This window comes from Eubalaena glacialis, chromosome 13, assembly GCF_028564815.1.
Source record: "Eubalaena glacialis isolate mEubGla1 chromosome 13, mEubGla1.1.hap2.+ XY, whole genome shotgun sequence".
NCBI lineage: Eukaryota > Metazoa > Chordata > Mammalia > Artiodactyla > Balaenidae > Eubalaena > Eubalaena glacialis.
The window spans coordinates 74,369,190-74,397,042 of NC_083728.1; the positions used below are offsets into that span (position 1 = coordinate 74,369,190).

The window sequence follows — 27,853 nt, forward strand, 5'->3', positions numbered from 1 at the left end:
CCGCGGGAAGGCAGCTGTCTCCCAGCCAGCTAGTGTCTTCTGGATGTGGGAAGCTTGCATCTGGGGGAGGAGAACAGCTTGAGGAAAGATGGCAGGAAGTGTGTGGGAAGGGATAATGATGGGCCCGCGAGGCAGCCTCACTTTGTGTGGATGGGCAGGTGCTCAAGGTGGATGTTTTTTTTCCCACCTGAGTTTATGGAGTTGCTCTTTTGAAGAGCATTTAAATGACTTGTCTGCAGATTCTAGGAAAGAAGTTAAATGTGGTTTTCAGTGTCTGTCTTTCTAGATTTCTTCCTTCTAACTTATTGTGGTTGTTACGTCTCCAGACAAAGAGCATTTAGTACTTATTATGGGCTTCATAGGGTTGTTATGAATTAATACGTGCAAAGCTCTTAGTGCAGGACCCGAAACATAGACGGCATTTAATATTATTATTGTTATTAATATTATTATTGTTATTAATTGCATGCATTAAGCCCTGCATCCACTTAATGCATGCAACAACATTGTGTGGTCGGTTCTATTATGGTGTCAATGTTAGAGACACACCTTGACAATATTGTGGTTGTACCTTGTGACTGAACAGATGCATGGTCATGTTTGAAGGAATCTGAAGCTCCCGGAGGTTGATGACTTGCTCAGGATCACTCACGAAGCAAGTGGCAGAGCTGATTGCCATGGTAACCATTTCCAAGCATCAGTGCGCCGGGATGGACTTGAGGATTCCCAGTCTGGCATTGGCTGGTCCCCCAGAACACTGGGAGTGTCTGGTCAGAGAAGTAAAGGAAGCCAGTAATTCCTGAACAGTGCCCGCCATGGCTAGGGGTCGGTGAAGACGCCCTCAAAGACCTTTCTGTCCACTCTCACCTCACTGTTCAAGCATTTTATCTTTCATTCCTCTGATACTCCCCACAGCCCCAGGAACTAACCAAGGGAGAGTTTTCTTTATCAGCTATGGGAAGGGGGCCATGATTGTCCCGAGGTCCTGGAGCTAATGGTGGGACCGGAACCAGACTTCAGTTTCCGTGTTTCCAAATTCAGTTCTGTTCTTTCAGTAGACCACGAGGCCCCCAGACGAGACAGATGGCAGACAGCTATAGGAGTTTAAAATAGACCGAGCTCACTTCTGAGGTAGACATGTGCGTGGAGAGTGAGCTGGAAGACAGGGACCCCTGTGTGGGAAAGCATTTTGGCAGAAAGGGGCCCAGAGTGGAGCGTTGAACGTGAGGGTGAGTGTAGTTAGGTGGGTGTGAGAGTGTGAGAAGGGCCTTGGGCGGGAGCCAACGTGAGACAGAGCAGGGAGGAGGGAAGACAGAGGGTGGCTGCCGGGCGAAGTGTGGTGAGCATTTGTATGGCTTCCTCCCTCCTCTCCAGCTGTGCCCACCAGCTGTGCTCCCGAGAGATGGGAGCGTCAGGTGGTCGTACTGGGATGACTGCTGTTTTTTCCTTCCCATCCTTCTGGCCTGCTGGGTCTTAGAGGCTGATGTCCCAGGAGAAGGGTGAATTTCCTGCAAAGGGAGCTCGTACAGACCACCTTAGGGTGACTTTGAGGTCTGTGCATTCCCTACTTTTTGGCAGACAGGCCCCACGGGGTGGCCCCTGGCATCTGCCTTTGAACCATGTGACTGGGATTCCTGCCCATTGCTGATGGACCAGGCATGGCTTCACCTGATTCTTTCTCTGGGACTTGGACTTTGCATTGAGAGACGCCAGCTAGCCTCTGTCAACGCCAGACTGGAAGGCTGTGTGGTCTCAGGGACTGTGCGATGTGTACCGAAAAGCAAACAAAGCCTCACTGCTTCTGCAGCAGGCTCAGAGGTTGTGTGGACAGAGAGACGGAAGTGGCTGCCTTGGTTCTTGACCATCCTGCATTGAAGCCAAACTACTGTGGCTGCCCCTGGTTTCTGTGAGTTACTTTGTTTCCTTATAACAAAACTTCTTTCTTTGCTTGAACTAGTTTTAGTGGGATTCTGACACTTGTAATCCTAAGTGCCCTGAGGAAGAGGCTGACAAGGTGAAGGTGGAGAACTTGTCCACAAAGGGAATGAGGTTATTGGAATCTCTCTGGAGGGCACGCTTTGAGAATCATTAGAGTGCATTTCTGATTGGAGGGGGTCTTGTAGGTATCTGGGGATTGAGAAGTGGGAACAGATGCTATAGCAGATGATGTTGGTCCATCCAACAGCCATTCCCCAATCGTTCCTGGTTTTCTTTAGTGAAAATGTGCCCAAGGGACAAAGTATGAGTGATGCAAGATCGTTCTATTTCCGCTCTCAGTGATTGGTCTAGAGGTGGGCATGGGACCCAGTTTTGGCCAGTGTAAAAGAGAAAAGAACTCTTTTTTTGTCTCAGCCCTTCTTCCTGCCTTGGAGGTTGTCAAATATGAAAACAATGGTTGGAGCCATGACGACCACCTTGCGACTATAAATGGATCCCTAGAATTGCAGTGCTGAGAGCCTTGAACCACTCACAGCCCCAGAAACCTCCTGCTTCAAATGTTTTCTGTATGTGATATTTTTTTAAAAAATTTATTTATTTATTTATTTATTTATTTATTTATTTATTTATGGCTGCGTTGGGTCTTTGTTGCTGTGCGTGGGCTTTCTCTAGTTGCGGCGAGCGGGGGCTGCTCTTCGTTGTGGTGCAACGGGCTTCTCTTGGCGGTGGCTTCTCTTGTTGCGGAGCATGGGCTCTAGGCATGTGGGCTTCAGTATTTGTGGCATGTGGGCTCTGTAGTTGTGGCTTGCGGGCTCTAGAGCGCAGGCTCAGTAGTTGTGGCGCACAGGCTTAGTTGCTCCGCGGCATGTGGGATCTTTCCGGACCAGGGCTCGAACCCGTGTCACCTGCATTGGCAGGCGGATTCTTAACCACTGCGCCACCAGGGAAGCCCTGTGTGTGATATTTTTTGATAAGCCCCTTTTGTTTAAGCAGCATTTACTTGGCTGTTATGTTAGTTGAAGCCAAGAGCATCTTAATTGATACAGTTGCGCTTCATGATTTGGAGATCTGGGAGGAAAACAAGGTGAAAGAGCATGTACAATAATCTTTTTAAGCAGAAAATTAATGCTTTCCCACAAGAAGACCTTTAGCTCTGGTATTAAAGGCTGGTTTGTAAAGCCCTGACTTTGAGAGTTGTGTGAACTGATATCCGTCCGTCAACCCATCCATACATCATGCATGCATGCATGCAGGCATCCAACATCTGTCCATCCATTCATCTGTCCGCCTCTCTATCTGACCTTCTTTTTATGAAACTTTCCCTTTGAACAATGGAGGATTTCCTTCCTGGCCTTGCTTGATTCTGTCTGTTGTCATTTTGGTATAAATGTTTTTCTTTCTCCAATTCAGTCACATTTAGAGAAATGAGATTAGGTGGTCATAGCAGAGTGTGAAGGAGATTCTGCTGCAGCCTCTCTCTAGGGACACCTTGTCTTGCAGAGTGTCTGGCATTTCAAGAGAAATGTTGATTTTTAGATGTTGGGGAAAAAGTGTTTCTTCTGTTTTTAGGACATTAAAAACTCCCACTTCCCCTTATTTCACTCCCTGTGGCTTCCTCAAAGACATTCAAGCACTGTCAGCTTTAGGCCTGGCTCTGTTGGCTGGAAAGGGCCAGGGTATGTCTGCAGAAAAATGGTGTGGGATTGCCTCAGGAGTGCTTCCTTCAGGGACTAATTACTATTTTCATAGTAATTTTAAGGGGAAGATATTCTTTAATTTTTGATTCTTAGGAATTGTGCTTGCTCAAGTAGGTGCACTGGCTTTTGTTACAAAAATCAATTCCATAAAATATTTTCTGTTTATAAAATTTTTACCCATCTTGGGCTCTTGTCCACTTCAGGTCAGAATGGAACGTGTTTGTACGTGTGCCTACCCCCTCTCGGCCTGGCTGTTACTGGAGTGGGTGTGATGGGGGTCCTTGAGGCTGGGATGCCAGCACTGGTAGCATGTCCAGTGATTTCTGATTGAGGTCCTTGGGGTTGTAAGTCCTTCGGGAGGAAAGAGAAGGGGGAAGAAACCCAGGGTGATAAGAATGTGAACCACACACTCAGGAATAACCGAATGTGATTTCATTTAGAAAACAGAGTTCTTCCTGAGCAAAGTGGGCTTTTCTTTTCTGAGCCTGGCCTTTGCTAATGCTTGAGTCCTTGCTTGAGTGCAGTGATGGCTGGGTAAGAGGATGTTGTTTTGGGCAGCAGGAACATCTGGAGCCGCTGGTCACACACCTGGCGGAACACCGGTCACCTGCAGGACGTGTTCGTACATACAGATTCGGAGCCTCACCTCAGATCCGCCCAGTCAGGAGGCTGTCACTGTGGTTGTGTGTTAGGTTTACCTGGGGAGCTTTTAAAAGTCCCAGTGCCCTGGCCCTACCTCGAACCTGTTAAATCAGAATATCTGGGGGTGGGGTTGGAGCAGTAGCCTTTACTGAAGGTTCCCCAGGTGACTAAAAGGAGCAGCCAGGTTTGAGAGCCACTGGGCGAGATAATCCATACTTTTTATAAAGCCTGATGCAGTCAGTCTTTTGAGCATCACTGATTGGACCGTAGCCACTTACCAGTATAGACACGGCAGGCTTACCCCACCTTCATGACTGTAGCAAACTGCTTACTAGTGGGCACATTGGAGAAACAGCAAACCACAGGAACCCAAGAGGAATATAAAATGAAACTTATATCACATCAGCCTTGGGCACCCATATCCCGTCTCCACATCAAAACTCTCTTAAGGTAAAAAAATAGACTTTTTTAAAATGTAATTTTTGGATAATATATTTACATGGTTCAAAGAATACAAGAGAGTGTACAGTTTTAAAGTTCCTCATTCATGTCTGTCCTCCATCCACCCCCTGCCCACCCCTTCTTTGGGTATCCTTCCAGAAGTGTTTTCTTCTACTCCCTTGTTTTCACAGGAAAAGGTGGCATACTACAACCCATATTCTCCACTTTGCTCTTTCTGCTAATATTTGGTTAGTAGGCTCCAGTATGCTGGAATGGCTGGCCTTTGTTCTGATTGGTTGGGTATCCTCACGGATTGGCAGGGGCTCATGCCATGCCAGTCTTTACATATTTGAATTAGTCCCGCCTACCTCCCCAACCTTGCATCTTGGAGAACTTTCTATATCAGTACAAAGAGAGGTTCCTTAAACTTAAAAAAATTAGATGCCAGGCTTTCCATTGTATGGATGATTCATAATTTATTTAACCAGCCCTGTGGTGGTGGACTTTAGGTTATTTCCAATTTGGGGCTATTACAAACAATGCCATTAAGAATAATGCAGTAAATGTATCATTTCAGATGTGTAGAAATTCATCAGTAGAATTCCTCTATGTATTGGTGAAAGGGCATTTGCTGGAGTCGAACTAGCAATGAAGAATTTTGAGAAGGTATCACGTTATCCAGTGTCGCTGCGCCAGGCAGCTCTGCTTCAGAATTGTAGTAGGTGAAGAGTTATATTTGCTTCTTTCCATTGTCTCCGAGGAAATATCAGAAGGGGCAGGTGATGCATAGCAAAGGGAGATCAGCTTGGTGCTTTGTGACCACCTAGAGGGGTGAGGTAGGGAGGATGGAGGGAGATGCAAGAGGGAAGAGATATGGGAACATATGTATATGTATAACTGATTCACTTGTTATAAAGCAGAAACTAACACACCACTGTAAAGCAATTATACTCCAATAAAGATGTTTAAAAAAAAAAAAATCCAGCAAAAAAAAAAAAACACCAAAAACTTTGTTGCTAAAAATGCTAAAAAAAAAAAAAGAAGGGACAGCTGAAAATTTCCCATCTGGTGGTTTTAGAGGAGATGCTTCTGGTGCTTCAATTCTCCAAGGCCTGTTCTTGGACCATCGGCAGGCATCCCCTAGCATTTGTTAAGAATGCAGACCCAAGACTCCACTAGAACTTTTGGGTGGAGCCTGATCAATTTTTAATAGGCTCCCCAGGTGATGCTTCTGTACACTAGACTTTGAGAACCACTCTTCTAGGGAATTTGTTGTGGAGCAGTGCCCTGGGAGGAAACCCTCTCATGTGATTACACGGTCAGGCCACTCTGGTTCATCCCGGACAGGATCTGTAACTGCCATGAACATTGAAAGCTCTATAATTCCAAGTAAAGACTTGGCTGTGGCATAGGCTGAAAGTAACATTTGACTATCAGTCCCTCTTTGCCTTGCATGACTAAGATAACATAGAATAGGGGAAACACTACTGACAACTTAAAAATAAACAACCAGTTGTTGGAATCTCCGTGAAATCTCCATTAATGGTAAGACACATGGGGCTGAATTGGGTCCACTCATTCCAGGCATCACCTCCAGAAACTAAGACCAACTGGAAGCAGTAGAAAAACCCTTTGTCTCTCTTCCACTGTCCTATTCCTAGACTAAGAGACCCAAGTACAAAGTCCCTCTTCTGCTCAAGAATCACTTGTTGAAATAACCAGAGGCTTCTTACAACCCCTAATCTTCCTACATTCATTCAGAGAAGTCAGGAAGGTGAAGGAGGCAGTTTACTTGTGCACTGGTGTGTGTAGGGAACTGTTGGTGGCAAACTGAACCTTGAGTGGTGAGGCTTGCGTTGGTAAGGTGCGTAAGAGAGACCAAAGGAACTATGGTGTGAGTGCATCCTGGGATCAGAGAACCAAGTAGCAGAGGAGGGAGAAGAGACCGTTTCAGGACAACAGAGCTGCAGTGGATGAGTGCTTGCTAAAAACCTGGTGCTGTGTACATTAGCCTGCCCTCTAATTTGGCTTGAGAAGGGGATTCAGCCATCACCAAAGTCAGCAGAGAGCAGGACCAAAGATAATCGACACAAACTATTTTTTGGCAAATACAGGGCCTGGATGTATATTTGCAATGAGTAACACAGAATTTAAGACAATGCAGCTATGTCTACAGAATTTTAAGGGGAAATGTTATCATTTACATATTTGAATCTCAGTCAAGCTGTCATTAATGTGTGACTGCAATGGAAAGCCAGTTTTCAGATATAAAAAGACTCTGGAGGGACTTCGCTGGTGGCGCAGTGGTTAAGAATCCGCCTGCCAGTGCAAGGTACACGGGTTCGATCCCTGGGCCAGAAAGATCCCACATGCCGCGGAGCAACTAAGCCCGTGAGCCACAGCTACTGAGCCTGCGCTCTAGAGCCCATGAGCCATAACTACTGAGCCCACAAGCCACAACCACTGAAGCCCGCACTCCTAGAGCCCGTGCTCTGCAACAAGAGAAGCCACCGCAATGAGAAGCCCACGCACGGCAACGAAGAGTAGCCCCCGCTCACCGCAACTAGAGAAAGCTTGCATGCAGCAACAAGGACCCAAGGCAGGCAAAAATAAAAATAAATAAATAAATAAAGTAATTAAAAGAAAAAAAAAAGACTGGAAATCTACCATCAATGAAAGAGTTATTTGAAGATGTCCTCTATGTGATTGACAGGTCTAATACTAAGAACTTAAGGATGGAGTTACCGTATAGAGGAACTGGGATGAATCCTTCAAGTAATTAAACATAATATTGAGTCCAAATAATCACTTTAAGTCTCACATTAAAATAGACGGCAGAAGGTTTATCAATTGTAACAAATGTACCACTCTGGTGGGGGGATGTTGATAATAAGAGAGGCCATGCATGTATGGGAGGATATGGGAAAGCTCTGTACCTTCCCCTCAATTTTGCTACGAACCTTAAACTGCTCTAAAAAGTAAAGTCTTAAAATAAAATAGATGTTATATGTCAAAAATATTTGTGAATGAAAGGCAATATGATATAAAAATAACTTCATAATCTTTTATGAAGATTGAGTCTAAAATCCTAGTTTATGTTAATGAAGACTGCAAAGTAGACAGCAGGGGAGTGAGGATAAGGAAAATTTACTTAATTTACTGTCTTTTATATGGAAGACTTAATCAGAAAATATGCCATCAACTTTTTCTGATCAAAATGAAGTAAAACTAGAAGTTAAGAAAAACAGTTACAAAACTCAAGGACTTAAAGAAAACCACTTTCCTTAATAACCCTGGGACATATGCAACATGGTGCTGGATGTTCTAGTCAGTTCTAATCAGTGTAATAACGCAAGAAAAGGCATACATATAAGAAAGGAAGAAATACAACAGTCCTTATTTGTAGATGACATGATTGTACAGAAAATCCCAAGGAATCTACGAAACAGCAAGACCAAAAAACCCTACTACAACTAATAAATGAGTTTGGCAAGGTTGCAAGGTACAGGATAAACATACCAAAAGATCAATTGTATTTTTATATAGTAGCAAAGAACATGAAAGACTCGACACAATAAAAACGTCAGTTCTCCCTAAATTTATATACAGATTTGATGCAATTCCTATCAAAATCCCAGCAAAATTATTTTGTGGGTATAAACAAAATTATTATAGAATTTATATGAAAAGGCAAAGGAGCTAGAATAGCTAAATCAGTTTTGAAAAAGAAGAATAAAATGGGAGGAATCAGTCTTATTATATAGCTACAGTAATCAAGATTTTGTGGTACTGGTGGAAGGATAGACACATAGATTGCTGCAACAGAATAGAGAACCCAGAAATAGACCCACACAAGTGCGCACAATTGATTTTTGACAAAGGCACAAAAACAGTTCCGTGTAGGAAATAGATTTTCAATAAGTGGTGTTGGCGCAGCTGTACACCAATGGGCAAAGAAATGAACCTTTTGGCCTATACGTCTCACACCTTCTACACAAATTAGCTCAAAGTAGATCATGGACTTACGTGTAAAACATAAAACTATAAAACTTTTAGAAGAAAACATAGCAGAAAATCTTCAGAATCTAGGGCCAGGCAAAGAATTCTTAGACTTGACACCAGAAGCATGAACTATAAACGGAAAAATCGGTAAGTTGAACCTCATCGAAATTTAAAACCGTTGCTTTGTGAAAGATCCTGTTAAGAGGATGAAAAGACAAACTATAGACTGGGACCAAATATTTGCAAACCACTTATCTGCAAAGGACTGTTATCTGGAATGTATAAAGAACCCTCCAAACTCAACTAAACAACCTGATAAGAAAATGGGCTAAAGATATAAACAGACATTTCACTGAATAGGAGATACAGATGGTAAATAAGCACATAAAAAGATATTCAGTGTCTCTCTCTCTCTCTCTCTCTCTCTCTCTCTCACACACACACACACACCCCCCCCCCAATGAGATACTACTGCACACTTTTCAGAATGGCTAAAATAAAAAAATAATGACAACACCAAATGCTAGTGAAGATATGGAGCATCTACATCACTCTTATATTTTTGGTGGGAATGTAAAATGGGAGACCCACTCTGGAAAATAGTTCGGCAGTTTCTTAAAAAATGAAACATGCAACTGTGATATGACCCAGGAATTATACTCTAATTTATTTATCCCCAAGAAATGAAAACTTATGCTCACACAAAAACCTCTGTGCAAATGTTCATAGCATCTTCATTCATAATAGCCAAAAGCTGGAAACAACCCAAATGTCCTTCAATAAGTAAATGGCTAAACAAATTGTCTTATGTCCACACCATGTACTATTAGTCAGCAATAAAAAGGAACAAACTGCTGATACACTCAACGACCTGGATGAATCACCAGAGAATTATGCCAACTTAAAAAAGCTCAACACTATACTGTATGATTACAATTATATAACATTCTTGAAATGTCAAAATTATAGAAATATAGGAATGGAGAACAGATTAGTGATTTCCAGGAGTGAGGAGAGGGTGGGAGCAGAGAGAGGTGGGTGTGACTATAAAAGGGCAACATGAAGCATCCTTGTGAAATGTTCTATATCTTCACTATATGAATGTCAATATCCTGGTTGTGGTATAATCATATTATAGTTTTGCGAGATGTTACCTTTGGGAGAAACTGTGTAAAGGATATATGGGATCTCTCTATTATTTTTTATAACTTCATGGAAACCTACAATTGTCTCAAAATAAAAAATTCAATTAAAAATTTAAAAATTTAGGCTATTTAGTATAGTTTATAAACTATAGGTAGTGTCAAATCAATATCCCAAATTCATAGTCATAAATGCTTTTTAAAATATTAACAAACCATAAATTATTAAGCATTCCACTCAAGAGGTAAGGGAGAAAAACTCCATAAGAGAAACCTAAGGAAAGCAGGAGTAAGAATGCAGAATTAGACTATAGCATTGGAATGTATAAAATTCTATATTCTGTTGAAATAGAGCATTAAAATGTATAAGAAGCATTGTGTTGATAACTCGAAGAATTAGCCCTGGAAAACAGGACAAAGCAAAACAAACAAAAGCCAATAAAATAGATCTACTTTTAACTAATCATATATATAAAATGAATATATATAATGAATATATAATACATATAATGAGTATATATATATCCACAATATTGCAAATGGGAATGAAAAAGGACATGAATACAGGGATAGAAAAAATTATGACATAATACTATAATGGTGTCCAGCACAGGTATACATGGATTTATGTCATAGCTTTTCTACTACACCCTTCTGATCTTGGGCAAGCTATTTACTCTCGCTAAGATCAATCTCTTCTACTGTAAAATGGGAATAATAATGCAGTGTTTGTGTGGATTCAGTGAAATAATACTGGGTTGGAAGTTCGTTCGGGTTTTCCGTAAGATGTTACTTTTTGGTCAACCCAATACATGTAAATAGCTCAACCCATTGCTAGGCACTTTGTAGAACTCAGGTGGTTAGCTGCTGTTAATTTTTGGTATTAAATTTGAAAATCTAAGAAAACGGAAATGCCCTAATTATCTACCATAAAAGAGAGCCTGTCTAGACTAGGGGTTGGAAAAGTTTTTCTTAAAGGGACAGATAGTAAATATTTTAGGTTTGTGAGGCATTCTATAGCAACAACTCAAATCTGCCATTGTAGCATGAAAGCAGCCGTAGACAATTTGTAAAAAAGTGGGCATGACTGTATTCCAGTAAAACTTTATTTATAAAAACATGCGGCAGACCTGCAGGCTGTAGTTTACTGGCGCCTGGTCTAGACCAAGAGCAAGGAAGGAAACGACGAAAGTTTTCAAATCCATTAGCAAAACCTCCAGGACAAGTGATCCTTTTGGTTTTCAAAAAAATTTCTCTAAACCATAGAAAAAGCAGAAAACTATCTCGGTTCTTTCCTCTGACCTAGCATTATACAGACACAAAAACCTGATGAAGATAACACAAAAAATAAAGCATAGTATAATCTCACTTATAAACACAGGAAATCCTAAATTAACCCTGGACAAGTTGAATGTTTTGAATATTAAAAGAACACTGCATCATGATTAAGGAAGGTTCATTCTAGAAGTACATTATGGTTTATTATTAGGAAGTCTATTAATAAATCCCATCAGTATCTCAGAGGAAAAAGTGTGATCATCTTCATAGATGCCAAAAAAGAATTTGTTAAAATTTCAATATTAATTTTGGGTAAAAACTCTTGGAGAAAGAACTAAGAATAAAAATGTACTTTCTCAGCATGATACAGACTGTCTATGGCCAACCAATAGCCAAAAATGTGCTTAATTTTGTGATATTTGAGGCATTCCCATTAAAGTCAAGAATAAATGAAGGGTGGTTGAAGGATCAACTCTGTTATTTGACATTTTGGATGTTCTAGTCAATGAAACAAGAAACAGATATAAGTAGTAATTATATACCGGAAAAAAGAATGCCAAATTAACATTTTTCACAGGTTACATTAGTATTTATTTTAGAAACTCTAAAGGAATCACTTGAAAAACTATTAGTACTAATAAGAGAGTTACAGGTAAGGGGCTAGTTACAAAACATATCAACCAAAATCAATGACTTTCTAAGTCGTTGGATGAATGACATAATGGAAAAATAATCCCTTCTGATCTCCAGTGCCACCACCCTGCCCACCAGCTCCTTTTCCACATCTGCACACTTGGCAGAAGGTCAGAGAAGAGTGCTGTAACCCTCTATAACAGAAGGACATGTGGGAAACTTGAATGTTAACCATGGATTGGCAAAGCCACCTCTGCCTTGTGTCCGCTGCATTGCCTGCGTATGCAGATAATCAAACCTCTCTCCTAGGGTAGAGTAGCATTAACTATGATTTTTTTTTTTTTTTTTTGGTAAGAGGTAGCACCTCAACAACTGCTCATTAAAAGTTAATTCCCTTTCTGCTGCCTTCCTTGGATTGGCTAATTCCCTTGGCCCTTTAAAAACACCAGGAAGCCTGGCCTTAAACTCCTTTTTGGAAGCTAAGCATGGATTCGAGAGTTTGAGGCATCTTAACGTCTCCTTGTCTGGTTTAACTGCTTCCTGCTTCTGAACTTTGCTCTTATTTCAGGAAAGGAGAAAAAGAAATTATTCACAATTATCATTTCTTGGGGGCAGTGACTACCTCTTCCATCCTCTTGTTTCCCCTGGAGCATTCAGGGCAATTCTGAGGATAGGAATGTAGAGATAAAGTCAGGCAAAGAGGAACAGCAGAAACTGGAGAGGTTATGGTGATGGGGAAAGATCATGGACTCAGTTGAAAGATCATGGACTCATGATACCATGAGCTGCCTAAGACATCTCAGAAACAGGGAATGTATTTTTATAGGAAAAGTTACTGAATGGAGTGATTTAAATTTTTTCCACCCTGCCACACAACCCTTGCATGAAATAGCAATGGGCATGAACCCCACAGGCAGCTAGGAGTGCGGTTCTTCCTCCCCCGCTTGGTTATATCATCTTTCGTGTCTTCATCCTCATCATCAGTATCATCAAACCTAACATTTATTGTGGGTATACTACATGTCAGGTGCTGTTCTGGGATCTTGTTAATGAATCAATTCATTTTTTCCTTATAACATGGAGGGAAAGAGATGACAAGAGGAAGGCATTGGATCCCCAGATTTTGCCCCAGGTCACTGCTGGCACTTTATTCTAGAGAGGTAACAGCTTGGTTCCATATGGATCTATAAACTCATGATTGTTTTGGTCTGGTCTCAACTCTCATCTTCCTATATGCTCGTAGAAATAATCTTATCTTAGGAGAAAAATTTGGAGAAAACACTGAAACTGGAGAGTCCCAGTCTTGCCTGTGGTCTCAGAAGGGTGCCATTACTTTCACTTTTCCAAATACTCTACAAGAGAGACTTCTGGTGTATCCAGAAGATGGGATACCAGCATAGTGTTGGCAAGTTGTGAAAAATTTCTAACTGTATCTGGAAAGGTTGCCTGACTCTATTGCCTCAAAGTCTGTATAATTAGAATTCCATGATGTCATCTCTGAGCTTTAATATAGCTTAAAATTATCCTTCTGTAGGTTGTGTTTCTTTCTGAAACATTTTAAATTTAGAAAATTAACTTGTTAAACTTTTTTTAAGTTAAATCTTTAGATTTTTTATTCGCCCTGCTGTGGGCGAGTTGGAATGACACACGCTTGCTTGAGTCATCCAAGTCAAATGTTAGGGTACTCTGGTCGTCCTGGGGAAGCCAAGGTCTCCATGGTCTCAGATGGTTCTGTTTGGCCAACATTTTTTCTTGGCAGGGCTTAGGGGTGCAGGTGGACTCCAATATGTATGCCTTACTCAAGCCAGGTCCCTTTCCTGCTGACAACTGTCCTTGGGTGGCTGGAGGGAGGGCTACAAAGGGTGACAGTGTTCACGGGTCAGAGACAGTTCTTGATGGACTGGATTCTGAGAGTCGAGTAATTTTCCTCCATCACCTGTTCATAAACTCTCATGGGTTCTAGTTCATGGTGCAGCTCTAGGTCAACCTTCCAAAAACCAGTTTGCTGAAATTAATTCAAATTGACTAGCTTTATATCAGCATTTTAGGGAACGCCTGATTTGTCTCCATCCCTGTTCCCTGTTGTTGCAGGCTAAGAAGCAATGAGAGGGGATAATGAAGGACAGAGAGAGGAGGGGACTGAGGGTCAAGGAGGGGTGCCGATGAGCAAAAAGAGAAGGGGCTGGAGGGCAGAGAGGAGGCTATTGAGGGGGATGAGGGGCAGAGGGGACATGGCAGGATTGAGGGGCAGAGAGCAGGCTTCTGAGCGGTATGGGACAGCAGCTCCCTCATTTCAGTGACTAGAGATCCAAGTTTTTGGACTTTCCAGGCACTCCAGGGGCACCTTGGCGCTTCTGGCAGTGGGAACATGAAAGGCTAGGTCTTTCTTTATTTCACTCAATTCCTGCTGTGTGTGGTGAGTGTGGGTGAGTCTGGGGGAAGGTTATCCTGTTGTCAGGAGGTAATTTACCATTGATGGGGGATGATCCGGAAATGATGTGTGTGATCCTTCCCCTGCCACCTTTGGGACTTATTGTTAATTTCCTCCCCCCCCACTTGTCACAGCTGTGAAAACCCATCTTCTGATTTGATGGATGACAGATGTCAGGGCACCTGCCAACCCTCATGGAGGGATGATAGGCTGTACCTGCACATAATATGTGTCCAGTAAGTATCGGTTGAGTGAGTAAATGAGAAGTCTACTGAGTGACCTCTTGGCTTCCTGGAAGTCACAGACCAGGAGCCATAGCATCTTAGTTCTGGCAGTTCCTACTGATCTGGGGATCAGGGAGGGATGGCGGAAGCAGTGGTGTGCTCATAAATGTTCAATAATTGGCTGTCTGGTTAAGAAACAAAAACACAACCCTGGTATGTAAGGCTTGCTGATGGCCAATTCCCATGGTGTAAATACCCCGCCATAGTCAATTTCATGTGACATGCCTGAAAACGGAGTTGAGAAGAGATGCATGAACTGGTTCTAGCACACCCCCAGAGGAGGGAGTGTGAATGGGGCAACACGAACGGCAGTAAAAAGCTCACTCTGATCTCTCCCAGCACAACTGCGGACTCTGGAACCTAGTATTTATCTCCCCCTCTTATAGATGGGGCAACTGAGGCTCAGAGGGGTTAAATAATGTATCTGTTACTGTAATCATCAGCGGAGTGGATTCTGAGGCCCGTGTCCTCTCTACTCACCTCACTGGGCTGTCAAGGCTCAAGGTCAAGGTCAAGGAATGTGTTTCATAAGGCACCTTTGAATACCAGAGACTAACAGGGCTGGCTAATTCTGCCAAGACAGTATTGGAGAGAGGCTCCATTCAGGGATGGCTTTGCTAAAGAGATGACCTAAGAGGCCACCCAGAGACGGCGTAGAGGTGGGTGACCAGGTGGACATAGTGGTGAAGGGTGATTTACATCTCCTGTCTAACCCTCAGTTTCCCCATATGTAAAATGGGACCCTGAAAGTCTACTTCAAAGGCTTGTTAAGAGGATTAAATGCGATAAGTATATAAAGCACTTAGCATCATGCCTGCCACATGGTAGATTCACAGAAATGCTGATTCTCAGCAGCCTGACTTTTTCTTCTTGAATTCCTCTTCAGTGTTTGCCAGACTTTAACGTGCTTATGAATCACCTGGGGATCTAGTTAAGATGCAGATTCTGATTCAGCAGGTCTGGGGCGGGACCTGGGATTCGTCATTTCTAACGGACTCCCAGATGATGCTGATGCTGTGGTTCACAGATCACACTTTGAGTAGTCAGGGGCTAGGACAGCCTGACAGAGCATTTTGGTGTCCTACTGCTAAAACTCTCTCCTTTCTCTCCCCATGACCTCCACGATTGCTCTTCACAGGGCAGGATCCTTTTCGTTCCAGACTGGTTCCTTTGGAGCAACCCTCTGCTCAGCCCTGCCACGGACATCTTCTGTGCTGTAGCACTAGCTTGCTGTGGGGACTCTGGAAAATGGTTTCCCCTCTTTTTCATTTTCCTTGAGCTTAATTTTGTTTCTGCCAGGACTTTGCGGCGCAATCTTTGCCAAATCCCTTCTCTTTAGGATTTAATTTCTAAATTTGCAAAATAAGACAGTAGTACAGAGTGACCTTCCAGTCGGGGCTTCTGAAGTTCTGTGAATCTGTGATTCCAGCTGGTTGATGCATTCTGCCTCTAGGTCATAGGAGAGCTTGACTCCATTTTGGGGCTCTAGGTTTCTGGTAGGGTCTCCAAAGACATTTAGAGGAGTAGAGTTAGGACTTAGGAGGAGGAAGGGTAAGGATTTAATCCAGACCTTCTGGAAAGATAACAGATGGGCTGAGAGGTGACGAGGCAAGGCTGGGGCACAGGAACCTCCTTGCTTTGGGGCACAAAGCACATTTCCTAAAACACATTTCCAGGGGATGGCTACTAATTGTTGAGCATGTATGTGCCAGGTAGTGTGCCAAGAACTAATAGGGGACATTTGTCATGCTTTCTGGCCTCTTAAACATCATTTTTTATGTTGGGAAATTCCCTACCTTAGAAACCTCTGCCCTCTTAATGTAGAATTCAGAAACTCACCTTCCCAGCCTCCCTTGCAGCTAGTGCATGGACATGTGACCTGTGATCTGCCGATTGGTTGCATCCTGGCTGGACTTTGAATCGGCTGCTAGTGATGAGAAAGAGCAGACACTGGGCAGTCCATTCTGGAGAGAGAGGTGGTAGATGTATCCAGACTATGCAGGCAGCTGTGGAAAGGCTTCTAGCAGGATCCATTGCACGTGAATGTTGAATATTCACAGCGTCTGTGGTGCAGACTCTAGGGTGGCGACAGTGATTCCTCTACCGACGGGTTCTGTGCTATGGTGTAGATGTTCCTCCGGGCTGTGTGGCTTCCAGTCAGATTCTCTAGGCCTCCCAGAGATTAAACGCCTTTCCCGCCTCATCTGGTTAGAGTGGCTTTCTGTTGTTTGTAAATAAGAATCTTGACTGTTGACAACACTTTAACGTGCATTATCTGATTTAAGTCTCATGGTAACCCAGTGATGTAGCATTATTACCCTCTTCTTACAACTGAAGAAACTGAGGCATGAAGAAGTGAACTAACTTGCCCAAGGTCACACAGCTGGTAAGTGGAGGAGCCAGGATTTGAGTCCAGGTCATCTGGCCCCAAAGCGTATATTTTATTTTATTTATTTATTATTATTTTTAAAATAATTTTATTTATTTTATTTATTTATTATTTTTGGCTGCGTTGGGTCTTCATTGCTGCGCACGGGCTTTCTCTAGTTGCGGTGAGCGGGGGCTACTCATTTGTTGCGGTGCGCGGGCTTCTCATTGTGGTGGCTTCTCTTGTTGTGGAGCACGGGCTCTAGGCGTGTGGGCTCCAGTAGCTGTGGCACGTGGGCTCAGTAGTTGTGGCTTGCGGGCTCTAGAGCGCAGGCTCAGTAGTTGTGGCGCACAGGCTTAGTTGTTCCGCGGCATGTGGGATCTTCCCGGACCAGGGCTCGAACCGTGTCCCCTGCATTGGCAGGCAGATTCTTAACCACTGCGCCACCAGGGAAGCCCCAAAGCGCATATTTTAAATCAGGGGTCCCCAACCCCTGGTACCCGTCTGCGGCCTGTTAGGACCCGGGCTGTACAGCAGGAGGTGAGCGGTGGGCGAGCGAGCGAAGCTTCATCTGCTGCTCACATTACCATCTGAACCATCACTCACATTACAGCCTGAATCCCCCCACGCCCGTCCGTGGAAAAATTGTCTTCCACGAAACTGGTCCCTTGTGCCAAAAAGGTTGGGGACCGCTGTTTTAAACCACTACCCATCTTCTGTAAGAGATTCGTGGGTGTGGAAAGGCCTTTGTAGATCACCCGTCAGTGGTACAGGGTTCATCAGATCGAGGCCTGGACTGGGCACGCCTGTTGGGTTTTCACTGACAATGCGAGGAGTTGTAATAGAGGCAACTGTTCTAGTGACAGTGATTCAGGCATAAACACTTGACTTTGGCCTGGAGCTTGCACTCTGTGAGACCACAGATGAACATTAGGATGTTTATACTCTTCCAGAGTCTACGGGTGGATGCTGGGGGCAAAGAATGAGATTGAAGCTCAGAGGAGAAAGAAAGAACTGTCCTCTGGGGCTTTCTTAGAAAAGAAAGGGAAAGGAAGTCTTCGCTTAAGCCCGGAGACCGGTTAGAAAGTAAGCCTGTCTGCCGCCTACGGATCAGCAGTACCAAGTCCTATTAACTATGACAGAGCAGTTAATGTTCCTGTGGGCAGTACTCCAAAAGAGGCGGATTGGCTAACTGGTCGACCTCAGCTGCTTTTCATGGGCTGGGAACCTCCTGGGGGTTCAACTTCCTCCCTTCTTCTCTCTTTCTTTACCTCCTTTTTAGCACCTGGCATTTACTGATTCAATCAATATTTATTGTGTGCATACTGTATGCCACACGTGGTTGTAGGTGTTGGAGATACAGCAGTGAAATAGGCAGACAAACTCTCATAGTTTCCAATTTAGTGGCAGAGGAGGTGGTTTGGTGGGCACAAAAACCAGCAGGTACAGGCTGATTTAAGTGGTGGTATCTCCACTCCCAGTCTTAACCCTGCTCCCTAGGAATATACCATTCTCATCCTTATTTCACAGATGAGGAAACTGAGGCTGGAGAGTTTGAGTCAACTGCTCAAGGTCTCACAGTTAGACCAGATCTCTGTGAGATCTGTCAGAGCCACATGAGTCCAGCTAAACTTGACTCCAGATTGCATCTCAGTCTGGGATGGGACTCGGAGCCTCTTTATCCTTCTTCACTTGGGCCGAAGGACCAGCCTCCTTCACCCTCCCCATTGCCGCACCCATTATGTCCCAAGGAGCCTGGCTGTGGGGCGGATGTGGTCCCCCCAGCGGCCCACTTCCTTGCTGCTTCTGCCAACAGCAGCTTCAGCCCTTCTGATGTGAAGTTTTTCTTTTTTTTTTTTTCTGTTGATCCCCCTAGGGGAAACAGATGTGGGTGGGGAGGATGGTGGGGCACACCCACACTCACCTAAGCCCGGAAGTAACCCAGGTTCCAGGCTCTCTGTGCCCCGAATGGTGATAGCGACTCCCTTCTGAGATGTCCGGCCCACTGGATGCTCCAACCCTCCACCCCCACCCCTGTTGTGCTCCTGCTTTTCCTGTGGTGCATAAACCTCCTTCCGGTCCCAACCCATTGTTGGGCAGGACTTCCTCCTTGAGACCTGACTTCCTAGTATTACACCAGCTAAAAGTCAAGCAATGTGGTTAAGAGTAGTGGGTTCTGGGGTTGGACAGACCTAGGTTCAAATCCCAGTGCTGCCGTTGACAAGCTGTGTAGCCTCAAACAAGTTGATTAACCTCTCTGAGTTCCTTTGTAACACAAGCATGAGAGTACCTACATCAGAGGGCTGTAAGGATAAGGCACCTGAAGGTCTTAGCTCAGTGCCCCGCACGCAGTAAACAGTAAGTGTTGGCTATTTCCATTACTGGGTGGAACAGAAGGGGTCTTCTGCTGTGGGCCCCTCAGGCCTGGTGCCCCCATTTCTAAGGCTTGGCTCTGCCTTACAGGGCGGTGCCTCTCTGCAGTTTCACTTTAGCAAAGGCCTCTCCATGCTCTCTACTTTGCCTTTTGCCTCTTGGTCTGTTTCCTCTCCACGGTGAACAATCACATACAAACCCTTTTTTTCTGGTCCCCGTTTCTGTCTGTGAGTGAGAGGCACGCCGAGCACCCTGGGTCGCCTCTGGGGAGGATGGGGGAGTGGCCATTGTCGAAGGAGCACTTTGGTCTCTGGGTAAAAAGCCCTGTTCTTCCTTGTCCCTCTCTCCTGCTCCCAGATCCATTAGCCTACTTGAATCAACCCCGATCCCAGAAGAGCCATGGGGAAGGGTGTTTGAATAATAAAAAGCCTCTGCAGCTCGGATAGGTAGCAATACCTTCCCTGTTTCACTGGATTCTACAGAGGACTGCTGAGTGTCTGTCACGTGCAAAGCACATGGGAGGAGGGAAGCAAGTAGCAAAACTAATGGAATGTCCATCCTCCACCTGTAAGGGGCTTGACAATACTTTCACTCATCCATTCACCATTCATTCAACCCACATGGGTGTCAACACTGGGAATTATCATTCTTTTCCATTTTTGCCAGTCTAATGGGTGAAAAAGTATCTTGGATTCATTTGCATTTCCCAGATATTCATACAGTTGGGCCTATCTTCATGTGCTTTTTGCCCATTTGTATTGCTTTCTCTGGGAATTCCCTCTTCATATTACTTTGTCCATTTTCTAGTGGGCTTTTTCTTATTGATTGATACTAACTGTCTTTATATATGGTGGAGACCTAGCTCTTATCTGTGCTATATGTTGGAAATAAATCCCCCTGCTCTGTCCTGTGTCTTTCCTTTTTGTTTACAAATTGTTTTGCCATGTGGACCTACCATACTTTTATGGTCAAATGTTTCAGTCTTCTAAATGGCTTCTGGGTTCATCTCCCCTCTGATAGTGCTTTGATTTGTGCTGACTTGTTTGTTTTCCATCTGTCGGACCGTGAGAAACTTGAGGGCAGGGACTACATTTTATTCATGTCTGTCTCTTCAGGGACTAGTGCAAGGCTGGGCACAGAGTTTTGTGCCTGAATGAGTTTGCTTTTTTTTTTTCCTTTTTTTTCTTTTTGCTGCAAACAGGTTTTAGGCCTGAATGAGGGAGTGAATGAAAAAGCTGTGTGCTGCCCTCCCTTCCAGAGATGGGGTCTGCTGCAGAGAAGGGAGTGAGTCAGGGAGTGAATCACAACCTCTTTCCTGGCTCAGCTGACATTTCAAAAGCCCCGAGCAGAGAAGCACCCCCTCATACCAGAAAGCCTTCCCCTTCCTGAGCAGGCACAGTGGGGTTCTACTGGTTATCAGACTGGGAGGCATCCTTAAGCCGAGCTTCCTCAAGTCTCTGGGTCTGTGGCTACGTGATGCTCTTCCTCACCCACGTGGGTGGCTGCCGTCCCTGTTGCAGAAGGTGCTTCTGTTTAGCTCCCAGAGGCTTGGCTTCTCCATTGTCGGTTTCCGAAGCCGTGGGGCACGCCAGTTAGATTGTTAGACCCAAATAAGCGGAAATGTGTGAAAAAATAGTAAATATTTACTGTACCTTTTGTGGAGCAGGTTATTGCCATGGAAATGCTCTGCACGCAGACCTGAGTGATGGAGGGAAGCTGGCTCAGGAGCTGTGGGAGCTTCTGGATGCGATGAGGCCGGAATTGGCAGATTCAGGAGTGAGCGCTGTGGGTGTGGAATTGCAGTGCAGTTGGGGGAGGCTGCAAACCTTGGTCTCAGTTGGTCTGTAGAGAGAGGGCATTTGTTTACTGCTTACCACGTGCAGGGTACTGTGGGTACTGTGCTGAGCCGTCTGTGTGCCTTATTGCATTTAATATTCATGCCAGCCCTGTGAGATGGCATTATCCTCCTGGTTTCCTGGGGGCACAGAGCTTGAACAGCTTGCTGAAAGGGACTCAGTCAGTGAATGGCAGAGCCCCATGACTGTGGTTCTCCAGAGCCCGAGCCTTCACCACCTAGCTGTTCTTTTCTCCATGATTTACTCCAGAGAAAGGTAACTAGCCGTCCATGGGGGTTTTATTTTTCAGCATTGGATTTGTTGCCAACATTCAGAAACCATAGACAGTTTCCAGCTTCTCTTGACAGTGTGGATGATCTGGCTGCTGACTGGGGGCTGCCCTTCCCCAGTGTCTGCTCCGCAGCAGCTGGCCGGTTCAGCTGGGGCCTCCGCTCTCCAGCCGGCACTGGGCAACCCCCTGTTGCAGCTGGGAGAGAGCTCTGGGCATCACACTCAGGGGCTGTTGGAATTAATTGAGAATTTTCTGCTGAGAGCTTTTCATCCTGTTAGAAATTACGTTTCCTTTTAGCTGTTGTTTTCATTTGCCAATTAGAGCTTTGGGGATTATTTGATTTTCTTCCTGTGGTCTCAAGAATGTGTGGGTGGTTGAGTGAAGCTCTTCATGGCAAGAAAGAAAGGGCTTCAGCTGGAGATGTAATGTGTTAGTGTATTCATTCATTCATTCGTATATTCATTCAACATGTTCATTGAGTGTTAGGTACTGCAGTTACAATAAATGATAGTCTTGCCTTCAAGGAGCTCACCATCTAACTGGGAGAGACGTAAACTGGCATTACAAAACAATTCAGAGATGCCATGATTGGGGTGCACCCAGGCAATTCTGACAGTGTATAAGAGGACATGTGTTCAGATCTTGGGGATAGGTCAGGGAGGCCTTCCAAGAAGAGGTGATATCTATTGGTAATCAAGAATGGGTGGATACAGTTAGCCAAGCAAAGAATAAATAGGGGAAGAACATTTCAGGCTGATGGAAAGGAGAGAGCATGACGCATGTGGAGAATGCCTGAGAGTTCAGTATGGCTGGAGCAGTGTGTGTGTGTGTGTGTGTGTGTGTGTGTGTGTGTGTGTGTTTGGGGGTACTCAATCTATGAATAAAATCACACAGTCACTCATATCTCCTGGTCCAAGTTCTGTTGGGCACAGGGCTGTCAGGTTGGTGGGGATACAGCACCCCAGGGTGCAGTAGAACTAAATCTGGGAGCAGCATTAGGGGCTCTAGAGATCCTTTTACAGCCAAGGCCAGCTTTATTAGGTTTGGCTTGGTAGGTCACATCTCTCCTTGTGTGATGTGAGGACTTTTAGAAAGGCTCCCCTACTTGGCTCCCCTTTGCTTGAAATTCTGCTCCTTGGAGTTATTCCTTTGGCTTTAAGCTTGGTCTGAAGTTAGAATGCAGTGAAATATCCCTGAGTGCTAGATGGATTCTTCAGGTTGCAAAGGAAAGGCTTGTCCAGAATACCTTAGGTAGAGTGAAGGTTAACTGCAGGTGTGTATGGGGAAATAGGATGGAGGGGGAAATGGTCTCATCAGCCACATGGTTACACCAAGACAGGATGCTTTATCACCCCTCTTAGAGAGCTGGGATTGTGGGCTTCTCTCCATGTACGTTCTAGCTCACCAAAGCTATCTGCTGTGTTTCTTATCTCTCCACCCCAGAGAGACCCTGGTTGGTTTAAATTTGACACTGTCTGGTATGGAAAATTTATGCCAGGCAACATGGTCGATCTATCCACCCACCCGTCCATCCGTCCATCCATCCATCCATCCATCCATCCATCCATCCATCCATTCATCCATCCATCTGATTCCATAACAGATGTTAATTTAGCACCTACTCAAGTGTCAAACACTATGCTGAATTCCAGGCTTACAGTAATGAATAAGACAGATACAGTCACTGTTCTCAAAGAGTATACAGTCAGAGGGCAGTCAGATATTAAATGTGATGAATGCTATAAAAGGACTAAGGAAATACATAAATCTAAGACTTATAAGAGGGATATAAGCGGGTGGACAGAAGGAGGTATTAGGGAAATCTTCCTAGGCTAATTTTTGTGACCAGGGGAGCTCTGTTAGTTTCACATGACAGGAGCCTCAGGGGCTCTTGCAGAAGACCCTTCCAGGGGGAAATTCCTCAGAAGGGGTGGTGGGCTCTGCAGGCTCTGTGCACTTCCTGGCCTGTTCAGTACCTCTGGGAGGTGTCTTATATCAAGACCCGTGGCTAGACATTTTCTCCAATGGGGGTAAGCTTACTTTTACCCTTTTATGAGAGTCAGTGTAGATGATGGAGTAAAGAGAGTAATGAAAGCGTTTGGGAGTGGTCAGTGATGAGCACACACCTTCTGAGCTGACAGTATAGCATGGGCACTAGAGCCAGAACACCTGGTTCAACTCAGCCGCACTGCCTATTATGTGACGTTGTGGTTTCCTGCCTCAGTTTCCTCATCTGTACATTGTGAATAAAATACCCACGTCATAGGGTTATAGTGAAGATTCAATGGGTTGATGTAAGGCACTTAGAACAATGCCAGGCACAGGATAAAAGTAGGCACTTAAGAAATGCTAGTCATTAGTTTGAGTATCATGATTATCATATGGTGTCAGCCAGTCTTGCCTACTTTTGACAGCTGTTTCTTTGGTGGACTATACCTGTGTCCTTTCATGCCACATTTATGATATAGCCAGCCTTCCTATCTGCGTACTTCAGTTCATTCCTGTTCCCGGGCAGGTTCTTCACTGACTCTGAGGCCCCATTCTTGCCCCCATCCCCAGCACAGAACAGTGTCTCAGCCCGGCCCAGTGTTCTGCATCTGGGGATATGTGTGCATTAGGGCAGGTGGAGGTATTCTCTGGGGAGCAACAGCACTAATGCTTAAGATTGCCTATAACATCACAAAAGCACATGGAGAGAGAAGGTGCAGGCTCCTGGCTCTCCAGTGTCGGTTACCAAGAAGTATTGGACTCAGCCTGTCTACTTACCTGCACTGGATGCCACTGATGACTCTCAGCAGGTGCCTGTGAGGCATTTACTTCTCCCACCATGGGTAAGACCTTGGAAGTGTTGCCTCTGCCCTGAGCAAGTGACCAGGGGGTTCTGATGGAGGGGAAGACGGTAGATGTGGATGACCAAGGCCAGGCAACTGGAGCCAGGCCAGAGAGAGGTTGACTCCTCCTGAGGGGATGGCATGCCATGGGTTGGGGTGGCACCACAGGGCTGAAAGGAACTTTCCTTTGAATTTGAGTTTTGTTCCTACACTGACTTCCGGTGCCATGGGATCCTCATTCATCAAATGGGACTACTTCATACTTACTCATTCACAGGCTGTCTGCATTTCTATTTTTGTGTTTCTTAATTACTAAATATTTTTGTATTTTTGGTCACCAAAAAAACACTTATTATAAAAGAATGTAACAATGTATAACTGTGTAATCTAGATAGAAAGTTTCTATCTTACAGAGACTACAGACAACATTTAAGCTGTATTATCCTTTGAAATTTTTTACTTGTAAATATAAACAGATATTACTAATTAACAAAAATGAAAGCATATCCTATATATTACAGCCTACAGTGTTTTGACTTGTTACCTCTTGGACTTTTCCCTATATCAATGCCTTAATTAGATCTACCATATTTTTTTAAATGGCTACATTGTATTCCATAATATGGTGACCGCCATATTTATTTATGTTATATTTATGTTTATTATTTGACCAATACCCTATTGATGGGCATTTGGATTGTTTCCAGTTTTTTCTCTTGTTGAGCAATGCATCTGTGCACGTTCTTGGGCACTTCAGTAACTATTTCTGTAGAATATTCTTAGAAGGAGGGTTTTAGGGCAAAAGAAGTGAAGGGAACATTTTCAGTTGTAGTAGATATTGCTGAATTGCTCTCCAAAAGGTTGTACCAATTTATGCACCCACCAGCAGCGCGTGAAAGTGCCTCTAAGAAATGTCTTTTAAAAGATAAAATACCTATTGTTAAGCCATGAAACACACTTCAAATGATGGCTGAAAATTCTTCCAGCTGTGGCATAAGAAGCTAGAGTCCCAAAGAGGACTGAAAGGTCTTGGGAAACATGGGAACTTAATGTATTAAAAGGTGACATTTTGGATCAATGGGAAAAGAATGGTTTATTTAATAAATGGGGCTGGCATAATTGGGTGGCCACATGGAAGGATGCGAAATTTGACTCCTAACTCACATCTTACAAAAGAAATTACGAATGGAGTAAATTTACAGACAGAGTGATGATTTTAAAGTAAAAATAATCAAGAATATTAGAGGAAATTTTAGGAGCATATACCTATAACCTTGAGTGAGGGAAACCCAGAAGCCATAAAGGAAAAGATTAGACATTTTTTGATTATGTAAAAATAATTCAGCCTTTTAAAAGGAGAATGTATTCATGAATTGCTTATTAAATTAAGAAATACTATTAAAAATAGACCCAGTAGATAATGTACAGTGGTGTCCAATATGAATAAAGTTGAAGTTAATAAAGAAAAAATTTTAGACACTAATTGGAAAAGATACCTGCACCCCAAAGTTCATAGCAGCATTATTTACAATTGCCAAGATATGGAGGCAACATATATGTCCATCAGCAGACGAATGGATAAAGAAGATGTGGTATACATACACAATGGAATACCATTCAGCCATAAAAAGAATGAAATTTTGCCATTTGCAACAATGTGGGTGGACCTGGAGGGTACTGTGCTTAGTGAAATAAGTCAGACAGAGAAAGACAAATACTGGATGTTACCACATATGTGGAATCTAAAAAATACAACAAACTAGTGAATATAGCAAAGAAGAAGCAGACTCACAGATATAGAGAACAAACTAGTGGTTACCAGTTGGGACAGGGAAAGGGGGAGGGGGAGGAGATTAAGAGGTACAAATTGCTATGTATGAAATCAGTAAGCAGGGAAGATAGACAATATTTTATAATAACTTTAAATGGAGAATAATCTATAAAAATTTTGAATCACTATGTTGCACATCCAAAACTGCTATAATATTGTAAATCAACTACACCTCAAAAAAAAAAAAAAAAAAAGGTGCTATAAACATTTGCATATTTTTAAAAAAAGAAAAAAGTTTTAGGACATACATGTGTCCGAGAGATTATGGTCAGGGACTGGAATTCTATGACTTTTATTCTAAGTAGAGTTGAATGATAAACTAGTAATTGTATGGCCCCTGAACCTGGTAAGCTCTGAAAGAGTAAAGAAAAGGGAAGGAAATGTTGTTTTCTGTTTCTTTTATTTTTTATTGTTTTGAAAAAGTTGAGTACCCACCCAAAGCCTCAGGTATCCCAGGAGAGAGGAGACAAAAACACTCCATCAAAACAAAGCTTCAGCCACATGTTCTAGTACTCAGCAGGGCACAGCGCTTGTTCCCTCTGTGTCTGGTCCTACGTGAAGCCTCTGCCCTCCTGGCCCTCTTGAAGTCTGGGTCTCTCAGGCTGTTCCTGGGCAGTTTTAGCAAAACCTCTTTCCCTACCCTTCACCTCAGTATTTGTACCACCCTCTGAATCGGCCCTGAAGACACCTCTTTGTACTTTTCCTGTTGTCTGGCCATCACCAGGGAACTGTGGTCTATGGAACTGAGCGGGTGGCCCCACTGTCCTTAAATTCAAAGCTCCATTATTCTCTACCTGCAGGGGTCACTGGTCTTAAAGTTAGCAGTACATTTAGTAGTAGGCAGGCAGACGTGACTTCAATTAATAGCTCTCCCACTTCTGTGATGAGTGACCTTACACAAGATCTGTCTCAATTTCCTCATCTACAAAATGGGGATAAAATGGTCCTACCTCCTAGCATTGCTCTGAAGATTGTTGTTGTCATTATTATTGCTGAGCACAACACTTGGCATTTAGGAAGTGCTCAGTAAATGTTAGCTATTGTTGGCAACTGTTATTTCTTCTCCTTCTCTTTCTTTGTTACTTTAAATGCCTCCTTACCAACGCCTGCAGAAATATATTGATCTAGTGCCAGGGTTTAGGAGAGCTCAAGTTCACTCATTGCCTTAGAGGTAGCAGCATGGTTCAGAGCCAGGTACTAGACCCAGACTGCCCTCATTCAAATCCTGGTTTTGCCACTTATTATTGTGTGCACCTTGGGCAATTTACTTAACATCTCTGTGCCTTATTTTCTTCATTTGTAAAATGAGGGTAATAATGGAGTATAGTTCTTACCAGGATTAAATGAATTAATATTTATAAAACAGATAAAGAGTGTCTGGCTCATTGTAAGTGTTATGTAAATGCTAAAATAATTACAAAATAAACACTTAGATACATTACTTACCCCCTGTGGATCATGTCAAGGATAAAGGAAACAGTATGCTGAAAACCCTGGTGAGCTGTGTGCATATGAGAGGTGTTATGGTGATTCATCATTATGTGCCTGGCCACTTTCCATTTTTTTATTGTAGAAACAACCTTGGCCAAAAAAGGAGCCCTGACTGTTGAGAAGCTGATACCGTGGGGGCAGTTTCTGAGTCTCTTCGTCTCTCTATTTGATCTTTAAACCTTTCACTAATGCAACTTTGGGATAGGACCAAAGAAAACTGAGTGAATGCACTGTTGCTGTTTTGCTTCCAGTAGTGGGAGTGACTGATGTTTTACAAAGGGATGGGTGGGAAGGCAGTGCCTAGCAGGAAAGCCTTCTTGCTAAATCGAGGACTTTTGCACACA

At 43.7% G+C, this 27,853-nt stretch overlaps 1 protein-coding gene across 2 annotated transcripts in view; it reads left to right on the top strand.

The window, feature by feature from the left end:
* PRKCB (protein kinase C beta) overlaps positions 1-27,853 on the top strand; it is a 310,014-nt gene that overhangs the window by 75,949 nt on the left and 206,212 nt on the right. The window lies entirely within an intron of this gene.